The 15913-nt window shown below is 38.0% G+C and overlaps 1 protein-coding gene and 1 long non-coding RNA gene across 44 annotated transcripts in view; one reads left to right on the top strand and one right to left on the bottom strand.

Moving 5' to 3' along the window:
- Gm40537 overlaps positions 1-6777 on the top strand; it is a 37486-nt gene extending 30709 nt beyond the window's left edge. For both annotated transcript variants that reach the window (XR_003950115.1, XR_872904.3), the window contains one exon: positions 6570-6777. This is a non-coding gene — a long non-coding RNA (predicted gene, 40537). The remainder of the gene's footprint in view (positions 1-6569) is intronic.
- Nrxn3 (neurexin III) overlaps positions 1-15913 on the bottom strand; it is a 1612235-nt gene that overhangs the window by 1392915 nt on the left and 203407 nt on the right. The window lies entirely within an intron of this gene.

The following is a 15913-nucleotide window of genomic DNA, read 5'->3' as shown; positions in this document are numbered from 1 at the left end:
ATATTTTAGGTCAGGCATTGGCAAGCTTTCTATAAAGTGCAATTTGAGTGAGTTTATGCCTTGTGACTCCTTAAAAATCTTTGTCAAGCTACTCATCATTGACATTATAAGGAAACGATGTGATAGAGAATAAACAAACAAATGAGTATCTCTATATTCCAATAAAAATTTACTTATTAAAACTAAGTTGTTGGCATCAGGACATCCCAAACCTATGACATCACATAGGCTACAGCTTGACCTGCAGGCCTGTTACCAAAACAACAGGCACCATATTCCCAGCATCCACTTGGCTCACCTCCCACCTTTACCTGCGTTACATCATTTTCCATATAAATAAGGAGAGCACCCCTTCCTCACTCTCTCTCCCCCTCTTTTCTTTCTGCCACTACCTTGTCTCTCTCTTCCAATAAAACCTCTTTCACATGGAACTGCCTTGGCCTACTGTGCTGTTGAGAAGCCACCCACCATTCTAACATATCATAAGTGGTCAACCACATGTTAAAATGATCACAATAAACACCAGCAAGTACTTGAAGTTTTTAAGAAGTGTGTATAACAATACAGAATAATAAAGGATGGCCTTCTATAGTAGGTACTACTCTATACTGCAAAACAATAGTGACTAAAATAATGCAAGTACCACTGAAGGAATAAGTGAGTACAGAAGAGAATGTAGAATCTACCAAAGCTGAGGAAACAGACAGAGCAATACAAGTAGAATAAGAGGGGTCACTAGTAAATTGTACTGCTATACTTTACAACTCGGAAAAAACAGATGAGACTCAGTTCAGTAGCTTTTATCAGAACTTAATTTTATACCATTTTTAAATTGAATTTTAAAATGAGGAAAAAAAAAGATGAACATTTAACCTCTGATCTAGAAAGGTGTTTTTAAACAAAGAAAGGAATCATCACAAAGGAAATAGTCAATAAACTTTAAGATAAAATAACCTGTATTGGGTGATGGAAAAGGACTGAAAAGGACCTGAGGGCCTGCAGAAAAAATGTAAACAGGCAACCTCAGAAAATGGGAGGTTGGGGGAGCAGGCACAGAGTGTACCAGAGACCTAGGGAGATGAGAGATTCCCAGGACTCACAGGGAGGGAACCTTTGATGAAATGCTGAGCAGTAGGGAGAGGGAACTTATAGAGCCCACCTCCAGCGGGAAGAAAAGGACATCAAGTGAGGGATGGGGTTGCATCCCACAGTCACACCTCTGACCTATAATTGTTTCTATCTGAAAGAATTACAGGGATGGAAATGGAGAGCAGGCTGAGGAAAAGAAGGTCCAGTGACAGGCCCAAAGTGGGATCCAGGTCAAGAGGAGGTCCCAAGTCCTGACACTATTACTGAGGCTATGGAGCGCTCACAAAAAGGGATCTATCATGACTGCCCTCCGAAAGACCCGACAAGCAGCTGACAGAGTCAGATGCAGATATTTGCACCCAACCAATGGACAGAAGCAGCTGACCCCTGTTCTGGAATTAGGGAAGGGTGAAAGAATTTGAGGAGAAGGGAGATCCTATAGGAGGACCAGCAGTCTTAATTAATCTGGACCCCTGAGATCTTTCAAACACTAGACCACCAAACAGACAGCATATACCAGCTGATATGAGGCCCCAACACACATACAGTAGAGAAATTCTGGGTCTGTGTTCATTCAGAGATGATGCACTAACCTTCAAGAGGCTGGAGGCCCAAGGGAGTTTAGAGGTCAGATGGGGTGGGGGGCATCCATGTGAAGGAAGGGTGTGGTGGGGAAGAGGTATGGGATATGGAGCAGTTGGAGGGTAGGAGGGGAGGGGTGGGGAATGGAATATGGAGTGTAAAAAAATGAATTACAAATAAAATTAAATGAATAAAAAAAGAAAAATAACATGTTCATAGGAAAACATATAAACAAAGTTGAGGCCAAAAAAGTTTTAAATGTTACAATGAGTATTTTGAACACTAAATGGCAGTAATATTAATGAACAAAAATCTATCATAATACTAAGGGAAAATGTACTGCAGGTGGGAGTATAAACTGGTATAGCCTCTATGGATACCAGCATGCAAGCTCCTCCCAAAACAAAAAATAGAACTCCATATGGCCCAGCTATACTACTTCTGGGAATATACCCAAATGAATCTAAATTAGCATCCCACAGAGATACCATGTTTACCATCGTACTATTCTCAATACTCAAGAGATAGAATCAGTCTAGGTGTTCATTAGCAGATGCATGGTGTATATCCCCAGTGGAGTTGTATTCAGCCATTCAAAAGGACAGAGAAATTATATCAGTTATTAAAAAAAACAAAACAAAACAAAAACTGAGTACAGTGGGATTTTATCGTGTTGAGTGAAATAAACTACATCTCAAAAGACAAATGTCACCCTGTTCTCTTATGTGGAACCTGGCGTGTTCACTCACACACACATACACACACACACATGCACATATGACATAAAAATGGCTGTGCTATTTAAGAAGAGGGGAACTAGTAGAGTAAGGAGAAAAGAGTTTGTACTGGAAAGCAAATATGATCAGAATACACAAGATAACTAAACAAGATGATATAGTAAAACCCATTTCTTTATACAATATATAATTAATTAATTAATTAGTAACAAAACATTTAAATTCTCAAGAGAAAATGATAGTGATAGGTGCATTGCACAAAGGAGGGGGCTCATGCTTCAGATGGTAAAAATTTCAAAAAAAGAAAACATGATTCTCAACACTAACAAAGGCTTGCAGAAGCAGATACTGTTACCCATACTACACAGCTAACTGTAAGTTGCAAAAGCATTAATTTACAGAGACCATGAACACTACTGGTTCATATACCTTCCCATCAGTGACTTATGTAGCCAGATGTACACATACAATCATTTACAATAGAAAAAATGAACTATCTGTAGGAAAGAGGGACCAAGTAAAATATGATACATTAACACTAAAGAATATTATCCAAGCCGGGCATGTGCCTTTAATCCCAGCACTTGGGAGGCAGAGGCAGGCGGATTTCTGAGTTCGAGGCCAGCCTGGTCTACAAAGTGAGTACCAAGACAGCCAGGGTTATACAGAAAAAAAATAATAACAATAAGATAAAAAAGAATATTATCCAGCTATTAAAACTATATCTCCTAGCAATTTATTGGCAGGTGAGGACAAATTAAAAATAGTAAAATATAGTTTTATTTCTAGGTTGATGCTTTTTTTGACTTTTCAAATTTTCTCTATAATTTTCACATGTTCTAAGCCCAGGTCAGTAAAACCTTTCTGTAATTAGGCAGGCAGTAAATATTTCAGGCCTTTTAAGACAGGACTATACTGGAAATACTCAGGTTACCATTAGAAGAAAACAGCCAGCAATGTTACAGATGCAAGTGGACATAGCGGTGTTCCAGTTAAACCTCATTTATATAAACCTCTGTGTAACCTGTTCTCCAAGGACATGGATTGACTTTCATAGAAAGAAAAAAAAAAAGAGAATCTGGTGTCTATTATCAAAGTGCTTTTAATAAGTTACATTTACTAATGTCTATCACAACCCTTTTTCTTTGCCTATATTCATACCCCACAGCTCTCTCTCTTCCCTCTCCCTCTTGTTGGTCTCATTATTCTTCCCCAGTACTGCCCTTTCTATTGACATCACAGCTTTCTCCCTCAAATTTTAGAATTCATGGTAGGATTTTTTTTTCAATTATTCATTAGAGCACCATTTTGAGTTTCACTGATGCACACCCTATGTCTAACTGTGGCCAAAGAATCCTTGTCCTTGGTGCTGGAAAAGCAAGTTCAAATCCTGATTCAATCCCTTACTTCTTGAATGACCTCAGATTTAACCAGAGAACATTTTTTTTTTTACACCTACAAAAGTGATGACTATCCCACCAGGTCAATGGAGTCATATATAGAAGTACCAAGCCCCGAGATGATAGATACTCAGTAATTATTAGAGAATGGAGGCTTTTTCTTTTGGAAGCCACTGGATGAGTTGGTTTTGAGAGTTAATTGTACTTTAATAAGGAAGAAGTATTTTAGAGGGGCAGAAAAAGCCTAGAAGTTTCCTACTGTATACACAACTTCAAGAGACCTAAGAATGCAGCTAACAAACTTATGCCATGACTATTCTCTCCCCCTAGTCTGAATAATTTAAACAGGAACAAAATACATAAGGCCATGTTACAAAGACTACCATTCTAGGACGGCAGGCCATAGCTCACCAGCATTTTCATACTACTCTTTGAGAATCCTTATTAGAAGCCAGGCATGGTGGCACATGCCTTTAATCCCAGCACTCGGGAGGCAGAGGCAGGTGGATTTCTGAGTTCGGGGCCAGCCTGGTCTACAAAGTGAGTTCCAGGACAGCCAGGGCTACACAGAGAAACCCTGTCTCGAAAAACCAAAGAGAGAGAGAGAGAGAGAGAGAGAGAGAGAGAGAGAGAGAGAGAGAGAGAGAGGAGAGAGAGAGAGAGAATCTTTATTGGATCACAGAATGCTCTAGGATGGGAGTAGAAGATCAAAATCAACATACATGTAAGGTGGAAGGAAAGATTTATCTCTCTAAGATCTATCAGGAGTCCTCTGTGCCAGGTCTGAATGCCTTCTGATAAAAGGTTTAGAATCTAAATGTCCCCAAAAGTCATCTGCTAAAGGTTTGTTCCCAGACTTCATGCAATGGGCAGGTGATGGAACTTTCTAAAGGTATGATATGGCTGGGGCATAGATCAAATAAGTCTTGCCCTGGAAACTAATACTGAGACTGTACATCCTTTCCTATTCTCTTTCTGTTTTCTGGAAACGATGGCATAAACACCTTTGCTATACTATGTGTCTTCTGCTATGATTTTCTATCACACCACAGACTACCAAACACATAGCCAACCAAACATGGGATGAAACTTTCCTATGAATTCTTACATTAAGTTGATTGTCTCAAGTGTTTATGGAAACCACTGAAAGTTTATAAGACACTCTCATTATTCCTAAAAAAGAAGTCACTCGGCTAGAAGCCATCATCCAAGCAAGGAATAACACTCTACACACAACCATTTTAGCAACAATATGTATAAAGTAACAGAGTGGGACTATTAATCGCAGGTTGAGTATAGCCACGAACCTTAGAACCAAAAGGAATAATCTGATTGACCAAGGAGAACAATGAGTCAGTCTCAAAGTCTCAACCCCAGGATTCAAATTCTGGCTCTGCTCTTGAAAGCTTTTGTAGCACAAGTTACTTACATATTCTAGCCTATAGTTTGCTCATTCGTCATCCAAGAATGAAATTATCTACCCCAAAGATGATGCATTCTGTAAAGACACAAAAGCTTCCCTGTGCTAGAGGCAGAACATGCAGATTCGCAGTTGAATAAGTCCTGTGAACCATGTTTAATGTCTCTCACAATATTTTAGTTAGGTGCCACTGGCTACATAATTCCCCCATACTTGCTTCAGTGCTTCCTTCACACATATAGTCTCCGAGAATCTTGGGTCTAGAGATGTAACTCAATTGTAGACTCTCTGCCTGTGAAGCTTGAAGCTCTCTGTTGGATTAACCTATGCTACCAAAATTAAAAAAAAAAATAAAGGAAAACAAACAAAAACTACACACATACACAAAACAAAACAAACAAACCCTGTGTATCTACTAACACAATAAAGCCAGTTTTATCTGGCCACTTGGCACTATCTTTGAATCAATGACTATGGAGACCACTGAATAACTTTGGAAAGAAAACTTTAAAATTGATCTTTTTATTTCACTTATCTTTTAAATTACAGCAAAGAGAGGAAGAGGAAGAAAAAGACAATTTTAGGGTAAAACACTCAATTAACTCTGAAAATCAAACATAATAAACTGAATATAGATCTGTCTGGCTACTGTAGCCATTTCTGTCTGCCCCCATCTATCCGTCTATTATCTTCATGTCTCTCTTTAAGAAGACAATCAGATACTGAAACCAGGGCTGTTTTTTTTTCTGATGAATAAGAAGTCTAATTAACTTAGAGATCCTCATAGATAAAAGAGACATTCAAAAGCTGAACAGTTTTGTTCAGTTGTCCATCACCTTCCTAAATGACTACCATAGTTAAAAAGGCAATGCATGATGTAAGGATTGGCTTAGCTTGACCTGAAGGCTCAGCCCTAGCCTTGTGATCTCAGATATTTATCAAGTATCGTCTTGTGGATGTCAACAAACAAACTGTAGTAAGAGGAATAATAAAAAGTGTATTACCAGGACAGAAGAGATGGTTGCGTGAATAAGATCACTGGCTGCTATTTCAGAGGACCTGGGTTCAGTTCCCAGCACCCATATGGTGGCTCTCAACTGTCTGTATCTCCAGTTCCAGTGGACCCAGCATCCTACCTTCTACCTCCACAGTCACCAGATGTGTTTGTGGTTTGTAGACATACATACAGGCAGACATCCATATATATAAAATAAAATAAAAATAAATCTTTATTTTAAAAGTATATTATCATCTACCTGATAAGAATGTCTTACATATAGATTCTCAGATGTTTTAAATGAAATCTGTTACTGACTTGAACATATGCTCTATTCCAAACAGTGAATAATGCCCCTTATGAGTGGCCACTCCATCTTCTATCAGAGTATTTTCCAGTCACTGATCTTCCGTCCCTGGAGGAATGAGGCACATCCATCAATAAGAAGGGGTAAAAGGTCCTCTATAAGTTCCAGCAATATGGAGGCTTAGATTTATAACTATAATGGCTCATTGAGTTCCAAGTCAATAAAAAGCTATTTTTAATACTATTAATTTGAATTTTTGTGCTGACTTGAAAATCTTTTTAATTATCTTAATTACTTGTAGATGAAAATATGTTCATTTTAATAACTTTTTGTGACTATAAAAGTTATAAATGTATGTGCATGTTGCTTAAAGTTCAGAAGGTTTTTAAAAATCAAAATTCACCTGAGTTCCATCATCCAAAACTATTCTGTTAATATGTGACTTTCTTGCCTGCTGTTTTATATGTGGAAGTGTAAACTATATGGTATATATAAAATATGGTATTTTTTTGAAAGTAGGAATTCATTAGTTCTTCAGAGATTCTTCTGGCCAATTAATATATGGAGTGACCACTGGTGAGCAAGTAAAGAAAATATATCAGACTTTGAAGATATTTTATTTAGATTAATTTCAAGATCTTTCATGTTCATTCAATCTTTAAAACTAAAAAGACTTAGTTTACTTTATTTTTCTTGTATAAAACCCCCTTCCTGTGTGTTAGCCATAGCTGGAGGCCAGATCCCTGAAAGGAGACTCTTGTATAGTATACATTTTTACACAATAATGAATTCCTAATCAGGAGACTTGGTGAACACAAACACTTTCCAGTATTCGGGGTCAGGTAGCTGGGGGATGGCATCAGAGTTGGCAAAGTTGTCCAGGGTGGCAGTGCAGCTCCTGGGTGAGGTGTAGCTTCTTGGGTGTCTTGGGATTTCCATTGCTGAGAAGATAAATTATGACCAAGGCAACACTTATGAAGGACATCATCTTACTAGGACTAGCTTACACCTTCAGAGGTTCAGTCCATTATCATCATGGTAGGAAGCATGGCAGTATCCAAGCAGGCAAAGTGAGAGTTGTACATCTTGTTCCAAAGGCAAACAGGAGAAGGCTATTTCATGGGCAGCTAGGAGGAAGGTCTCACAGTGACACACTTCCTCCAACAAGCCCACACCTACTGCAACAAGGCTATACCTCCTAATAGTGCCACTCCCTGAGCCAAGCATATTCAAACCACCACATTAGGCATAGAAGCAGAGATGATTCTACTGCCTATGGAAGCAGGGATGAGATACACCAGCCCAGAGCCACAGAAGCCTGTCATCTTGGATGGAAGAGTGGAGATTGTAGATCTCCCTCCCACCCCCATTATCCTTTCCACACATGGAGGAAGGCTTGGCAAAGATGATGGTCCCTAAGGTGGCAGTGGCTTGTTTCTTGGAGCACTAACATCAAGACCAGCATGGCCATTGCAGTCCCCAAATAGTAATAAAAGCCTTAAGCTTAGTTGGATTGCCAGTCACAGTCTGGTTCTCTAGAGTGATTTTTAGAACTTTATCCTTCAGGCATGCTCCCAGGAAAAAGTTAATAATCTTGGATTCTTTAATGGATATTGAGAATGAGTCCATCTCCTCCAGGGACTTGATCTTCATGTCCTTTACCAGGCAGCCCAGCTTGGGGATGGGAATCCACTCCTTGTCTTTGGCTTTACTTCTAGGAACCCCATAGACTCAATCCCAACCAGGGCCCCAAGATAGCTGGGGAATCCTCCAGCAGAAGCCATGGCAGTATCTTAAGGCCACACCCAGATCCTCTGGACTTTCCCACTGCACTGACATCTTTTGCCATTTTTTTTTTTTTCCTCAGAGGAAAAGCGATTCGTTCTTTGAAAATGAAATTAAGTCAAGTTTAACCAAAATTTTTTATTTGCACACTCTGATCCAAGTTGTAAAGTCTCACAGTATAAAGCAGAAACAGGGTTAAAGGTAAGTTTAGCAGTCTTCTTCTAAATTTGCACATTACAGAGCTACCAAATGATTGAAGACACCTGAGCAATTTCAGAATTCAGTGGTTTTACAACTGTGCTATATGGAACCCTGTAGGACCTTAGAGGGTCTCCAAAGACATCAGATGGCAGTGGCAAAGGGGCCGGGGTGGAGGACTTACAGCATCCTATCCTAACATCCTTAAACAGAATAGGACTCCTTTTATAATTTTTCTATACCTGGAGCACCTATTAGTTTCAATAGAAGCTAACCCACTTTCTTAAAAAAATAAGTAAAAGTTGCAATTTTATCAGTATGGTTCAGACCCTCTCATATCACAGAAAAATAAACTGGCTCTGGGAAAATGTAAATAAGTTGCCCATAGTCACACACTCTATTAGTGGCAGAAAAAGAGTGATATTTGTCATTTTTGGGTGAAAGTGGGTATGTAACAGTCTATCTTCTTCCCAACTTGGAGGAAGTCCTACTGTGTACACATGTCATGCAGCAACAGTGGGAAAACTGTCCTCCTGGTCCTATAACAGAAACATAGAGCATGTTCAATCAATTGTTAAGATTCTGAACTCCGGACCAAATGACGCACACATATTCAGCATGGCAAAAATTTGGAAAAGACACCACACTGCCTTGCCCTCTAAAGACTTCTTGGCTCTTCTGTCAACACCTGTCCCCCACCTTGGGATTTGGGCAGCATTTCCTACTACATGGGCCAAATGTTAGAAGTTAGAGCTTCTTACAAGCACACAACTCTTTTACTGTGCCATAGGGGTTCTTTGTCATTGGCTTTTCAACATTTAGCGCCCATGAAGAGCAAAGCATTAGCCAGTAGGAATATGTACTCTACACGTATGTACTCTTTACCAAGGCATTTAAAAATTCCTTGATAAATGAAGCTGGATAGCATGTAAAATGTACTGTATAGTAGAAATCATTCTGGTAGGGAAGGTGACATTATTATACTCAATTTTCTGGTGAAGAAAATTAAACCCCCAAATGGCTAATTAATTGGTCACCAGGTCACAACTTAAACTTAAAAAAAAAAAAAGAATAAAAGATATGCCTATCCATATATATTGCTGTATTTGACATTGTAGGTTATAAAGTTCTTTTGAACCTGCAAAGGAAAGTATATATCTACTTTAGGCATATGTTAGAAAACATATTCTACTTGTATCTATTTACCTAGAGTTACATTAAATGAAGACTGAGTAAATAAATAACTACAATCAAGTAGGTAAATAAATGTACCAGCAATAGAGTGATTTACTCCCCATGTCTCTCTCTCTATGCCAGTCTACCACTTAACCACTGTGTGGGGCTTTCCAGGCATGTGAGAGGCTCACCACTGGGGCCATCTTGTCTCAACAGCTAAGTGCATTTCCCACAACTCGTGTTCACCCTATTTTCCATAACTAAATGAGCATGGCCTGAGGAGATTGCAAGCAAACCTTGGCAGAGCAACATAATGAAGCAATGACACCATGCCAAAGCAAGCCTCCAGTCACTCTCAGTTCACTCCAAGCACAGATGTCTACCCTCAGATACCAAACACCCCGAGGGTAGAGCCCAGTTGCTGATTCCCATGTAGGAGGGTTATCCAGGACAGAGTCTGGCACGTGGCAGCCTTTACTGGAAGGAATTTGATTAATCATTCTCATTACCTTTCAATTCCATGCACCTGAGCTCATTCACCTTGTGCCCAGAACCAGCAGTCAGTGAATCCAGAGCCACAAGAACATTCGGAGTGACCACAAAGAATGGAAAGATGAAATTCTACTACCCTAATACTGCATGCAGAGTGCTCTAGGCCAAAGTGATCAAGCCAACCTTGTAGCACCTCATGAATTCCTCCATCCAGACCCACTGAGTCCAGGGAATAATATATCCACACACATACAGATTTCTGTTGTCTTAGAATTCTAGGAACCAACTGAAATCAAAAGGAAGAGAATAGGGAGTGGAGATCTCCTCAGAACCTAGGTTCTCCTTACTAAAAAAAGAGACCAGTTATGGAACCCAATGCCAATAGGAAACAAAGCAAAGGTACATGGGGTAAAAACACTGTGCACTGATATCAGTACATATATATGTACCCATTTTACTCTTAAATCCCCTACTTATGTATATGTTGGGTTCTTTCTAGCATTATCTTTAAACACAATATTTTTATAACAGCCTTAAATTTAGATCTACAGCACTTGGTCTCATGGAGTTATCATTATTAAAGAAATGCATTGATTAACTTCAAACTTCATATGCTTAACATGCATGTGCTAGAAAAGTTCATCAAATGCAAGAGTAAACTACACAAAATTAAAAAAAAAAAACAAAACTCTTCCATCTGTTTTCATCCTTTCCACAGCTGCGCTGGAGCATCTCTGCCCACAAGTCTACAAACCGCTCCCCTATCTCAGTGTTCCCAGCTTTCTAAATCATCCTCCTCTCTCCCTTTCTCCCTATGTCCTGATTATACTTTATTATACTGATGATCCTTTGTATAGATCCAAGAGTGCAAACTGAGAGTGAACAAACCATATGTAAACATATGTTACTTTATGTTGTAAAAAGAAATTGAAGAGATACCTCAAGTATGCTTTGAATACTTTTCACCAAAATTAATGCCTTTTTAGGAATGCATTATATTGTTTATTTGTGTGTATAACTGGAGAGGGTATCAGATCTCCTGGAGCTGGAGTTATGTGTGATTATGGGTAGCCTAACATGGGTGCTGGGAACCAACTTGAGTCCTCAAGAAGAGTAGCATTCACTCCTACCCATTAAGCCTTTTCTCTAGATCAAAAGTAATGTCTTATAAAACCTGTAATGCTTATTCATAATCATAATACTGATACTGCAGGTTCTGAGATGCAGGACACTCCCATCTCAAGTATACTTCAAGCTGATGTCTTAATATCTCACCCACTTCTTTTCTCACAGCTCTTGACTAATGAAACCCACAAATGTGTTCACTATTCTATAATTTTTCTATTCAAAATAACATAGATTGGAAGCAACATGCACTTGGGAGGTGGAGGATAAAAATGAGATCAAGATCAAAACACATACACATGAACACTCACACTCACACACAGGGAAGTGTGGGATGAAGTTACACAACATGTGAACTCCTTTAGTTAGTTTGGTGAAGATTTCACCCAGGTTGCTGTCTATGTCTGTAATTTCTTCCTTGGTTATAATTGGGAAGTATCCCATGGTATAATATTTTAACCACTTACTCACAGAAATATACCTTGGTTATCCTTGGTTAGGGGATATTATAATAAAATTGCCCATAAACAAACTTACACGGGATTGTGTGTGAACCCATCATTTTCTAGGCCATTGGGATAAGTGGCCCAAACTGGAACTAGGGAGCTCAAATGGGTATTTGAGTTGTATTTTAGATGGCTTGATTCTCCAAACCATTTTATGTTGCCATCAGAAATGAGAGCGTGATCCAGCTTTGCTATAACTCTGTGAACACTGGGGATTGACATAGTCTTTTATTACACTGACTCCAGTGCATAGATATTGATACTTTCTTCAAAGAAATACATTTTTAGTGATGCTGGATATCAATTAATAGGCTTATTTAGTGTTTCTTGACCTCTTTCAGCAAACTATATTTCCATGTGTTTAAGCCATTTGAATAATAGTCTGTTATGTTTCTGTTTTGGGTTCTTATTTTGTTTTACCTTATTTGTAGAGTTCTTTATATATTACAGACAACTTCTCTTTGTTTAATATTGTAAATTGCCTTCTACCCCATAGCTTCATTCCTTGAAGAAGGTTTTCACAGAAAATAAAAAGTTTCAATTCTAATAAAGTCTAATTTACTCATTGTTCCTCTTAGGGACTGAACCTTGATGTTAAGTAATATTTGGAAGATGTACTTATCAAGTTGAGGAAGTTCCCCTCTAGAATTATTATGAATAAATGTTGAATTTTATCAACTGCTCTTTCTACATTAATTCCATATTAATTTATGTAGCTACATTTGGTTTTTGCTCAGTCTATAAATATGTTGGCCATACTTATCTTTTAATATTAAGCCAGATTTACAGCCCTCTTAATATCCATTCCATTTTTATGGTATTTGTTTCCATTTGCATATTGTTGAACTTACTAATATTTTGTTAGATTCTATATCACACACATGAGGACATTGGGATTTAGTTTTCCCTTTCTTTTTGTGTTATTGTCTTTGAATTTTGATAATGTTAACTTTATAAAATAAATCCAGAAGTTATCCTTTCTCTTCATTTCCCCTAGAATTGGCATTAATGCTTCTCTTTGGTAGAGTTCTCTGGTACATTCAATCATCTCAACCTAGGCATTTCTTTTTGAGAAGTTTGTAAATTATCAATTCAATCTCTTTAACGGTTGTGTGACTTATACTGCTTCTCACATTGGACAAGTTGTGGCAGATTGTATTTCTCAGGAAGTGGCCTGTCTCTTCTAAGTGTTGGGCTATTTTATAATATTCCTTTTATTACCTTATGTCCATATAACATATAATAATGTCCTCTATTTCATTTCCCACAGTGGGAATTTGCCTTTCTTTATAGGTCTACCTGAAATTTGTCAATTGTGTTGACATTTCAAAAGGAACATTCATTTTTTTTTTGTTTCACTATTTTCTATATTATTTTTCCTACTTTCAATTTCCTTGTTATTCCTTATTCTTCCCTTTGTCCTTGCCAGAGATTTGTTTTGTTGTTGTTTTCTAGGTTTTTGATATGTGAGTTTAGACTCTGAACTAGAGAGCGTTCTTCTGTCATTATACGAATTTGGCTATGTAAATATTCTTTGCATTTTTTGACTGAGTTCCAAAGATTTTGATAAGTTGTATTTCCATTTTCATTCAATTTAACATATTGCTTGATTTCATAAAACTCCTGTGACTTCTGGATGATTAGCTGACAAATATTTGGACAATTTCCCGTTATCTGTTACTTATTTCTAATATTGGTCCATTTGTGCTAATAAAGACATTATTTGTGACTTCAGTTATTTTAGAATTCTTTTAGTGCCTGAGACAGAGTTCCTCTTGATACACGTTCCATGGGAAGCAAGAGAAAAAACTGCATTCTGATGATGATGAGTGAAGCATTCTATGAATGACAATTAGTTTCTGTTAGACGACAGTATTATACTATTCTAAATCATATCCCCTCTACCTTAACAAAATTTATACAGCAAGGCCTTAGTCCTTGATGTTAACATACTTGGAAATAAGGTATTTATTGAAGCATATTAAGTTAAATTAGGTCACAGAGGAGGGGACCTCAAAAATAAAAATGGTGTCTTCATACAAAGAATGGAAGACCAGACACATGTCTGGGAGGGGGAGGGAGAGAGAGGGAGAGGGAGAGACGGAGGGGGAGGGGGGAGGGGGAGAGAGGGAGAGAGGGAGAAAGGGAGAAAGGAAAAGGGAAAGAGGGAGGGGGGAAGAGTCAGCTTTACCTGGAAATTTTTGTCTGTGCTCATTGATGTTTCAGCTTCCTTGGCTCCTAATATGAACATGGGAGGTCAAAACTCATACTCCTTCCCCATCTTAGTACATTTTTTATGATAATAAAATGTCCAAGACAGGGCTCTTTTTATTTGTTTCCTTTTTTTAAAATTAGCACACTGATGGATGCCATCATGCATTTTAAATGCATACTTTGTTATCTTTGCATCTCCTTTCTAATCACCTGCTCCATAACCAGATACCTGCCTGCTGGGTCCCTTTCTACCTCCAGTAGTTCCGCTGCTGTTTTCATGTCTCATGTATTATATAGCCTTCTGTTCTTTTTCCTCCCATCCTCTCCCTTATGTCTTCCTTTTTACCCTTTATGAACCTTTTCAGAATTCCATGTTCAACAACCATATCTCCCACATACATAAAAACTAAATTTTAACCATCTGCATATGAGGGAAAAGCATGCAGTATTTGTCTCTGAGTCTGAGTTATGACACTTCACATAATTTTCTGTTTTCTGTAAATGCTGTAATTTTAATTTTCTGTACAGATGAACAAAATTCCTCTGTGTATGTGTACCACCCTTTCTTTATTCATTGGCTTGTTAGATAGAAATCTAGGCTGGTTTCATTTTGTAGGGGTAGCAATAAACTGAGTGTGTAAGTGTTTCTGAATAGTTTGAGTCTTTGGGTATATACCCAAGAGTGATAGAGCTGGGACATATAGGAGAGACTCAGTTATTTTTAAAGAAAGAGGTCTATTTATGTGCATCATTCTGGAAATCCAGTTGTCTGCTATCAACATCTGCTCCACCTCCAGTGAGGATCCCTGAGGTTTTGCAAATGGACATACAAAACGGGGGGATATAAAAAGAGGCAGACACTTTATAACAACATAATCTTAAACTAATTGGCCCATTCTTGGAGGAATTATATTAATCCATTAACAAGGGCCCCAGACATGTCTTACAGAGTCAATCATACACAGTTAAATAATAATGTGAAATTTCTCAGGATCAAATCACATCCAAACCTGAACACACATACCTTTGAGAGTCTTCTCATATTTTGCATATAATATTTTAGTTGTGCTTAATGGTACAATAGAGACAAGCATGTCTTGCCTGTCTTTCTGGAAGCAGGAGTCTCTGTGACAGTGTTTTTACAACTGGGGGAAAAATATCTCATGTAAAAACCAAATCTATTGCTATTCTTAAAAAAGAAAGACATATGGTGATATTGGGTCTGCATTATGCATTCAAGCACTCTGCTCCAGCTGAGTGGGAACCGACCTCTTTAGATGGGGCATGCCACAATTAGAGCCTTATTGTATTATTTCCAACTCAAATTGGTCACTGATATTGCCCCTTATAACTACAGGGACTTCAGCTTGAAACTCAAATAATTCCTCCCTAACTAAGCATGCTTATTTTCTTCCAGCTATTTAATATTCTCCCTCCATCCATCCCTCTCCCTCTCATCGTTCTTTTAATTACTATCACAAGTGTCTAAGAACTGACTTGGCACAGAAGATATTATCTTAAGGAGAATTTATGTGCATATGCAAATGTGTGCACACACATGCACATGTGGGTGAGTGTGTGTGTGTGTGTGTGTGTGTGTGCGTGCGTGCGTGTGCAGAGACAACTTACCAATTAAACTGCTCTATTAAAATAGCTCTCTTTTGCTGTCAATGTTGTTTTTTCTTACTAGATTTTTTTCTTACAGCTTTATGTGAAAATGCTTTATATATTCACACATTTACTTGTTTGTTGCCTGATTCTTTAAACCTGGATCTTGTTATCTTATTCACCATTGTATCTCCATTTCCTGACACATAACTAGAAATTTAACAAGCATATAATAAACAGATGAATCACATCCTCAACTATCTTAATGACAACTCTG

This window comes from Mus musculus, chromosome 12 (assembly GCF_000001635.26).
Source record: "Mus musculus strain C57BL/6J chromosome 12, GRCm38.p6 C57BL/6J".
In the NCBI taxonomy this organism is placed as follows: Eukaryota; Metazoa; Chordata; class Mammalia; order Rodentia; family Muridae; genus Mus; species Mus musculus.
The sequence above is the reverse complement of the archived record's forward strand: the minus strand, read 5'-3'. Positions and strand labels throughout refer to the sequence as shown.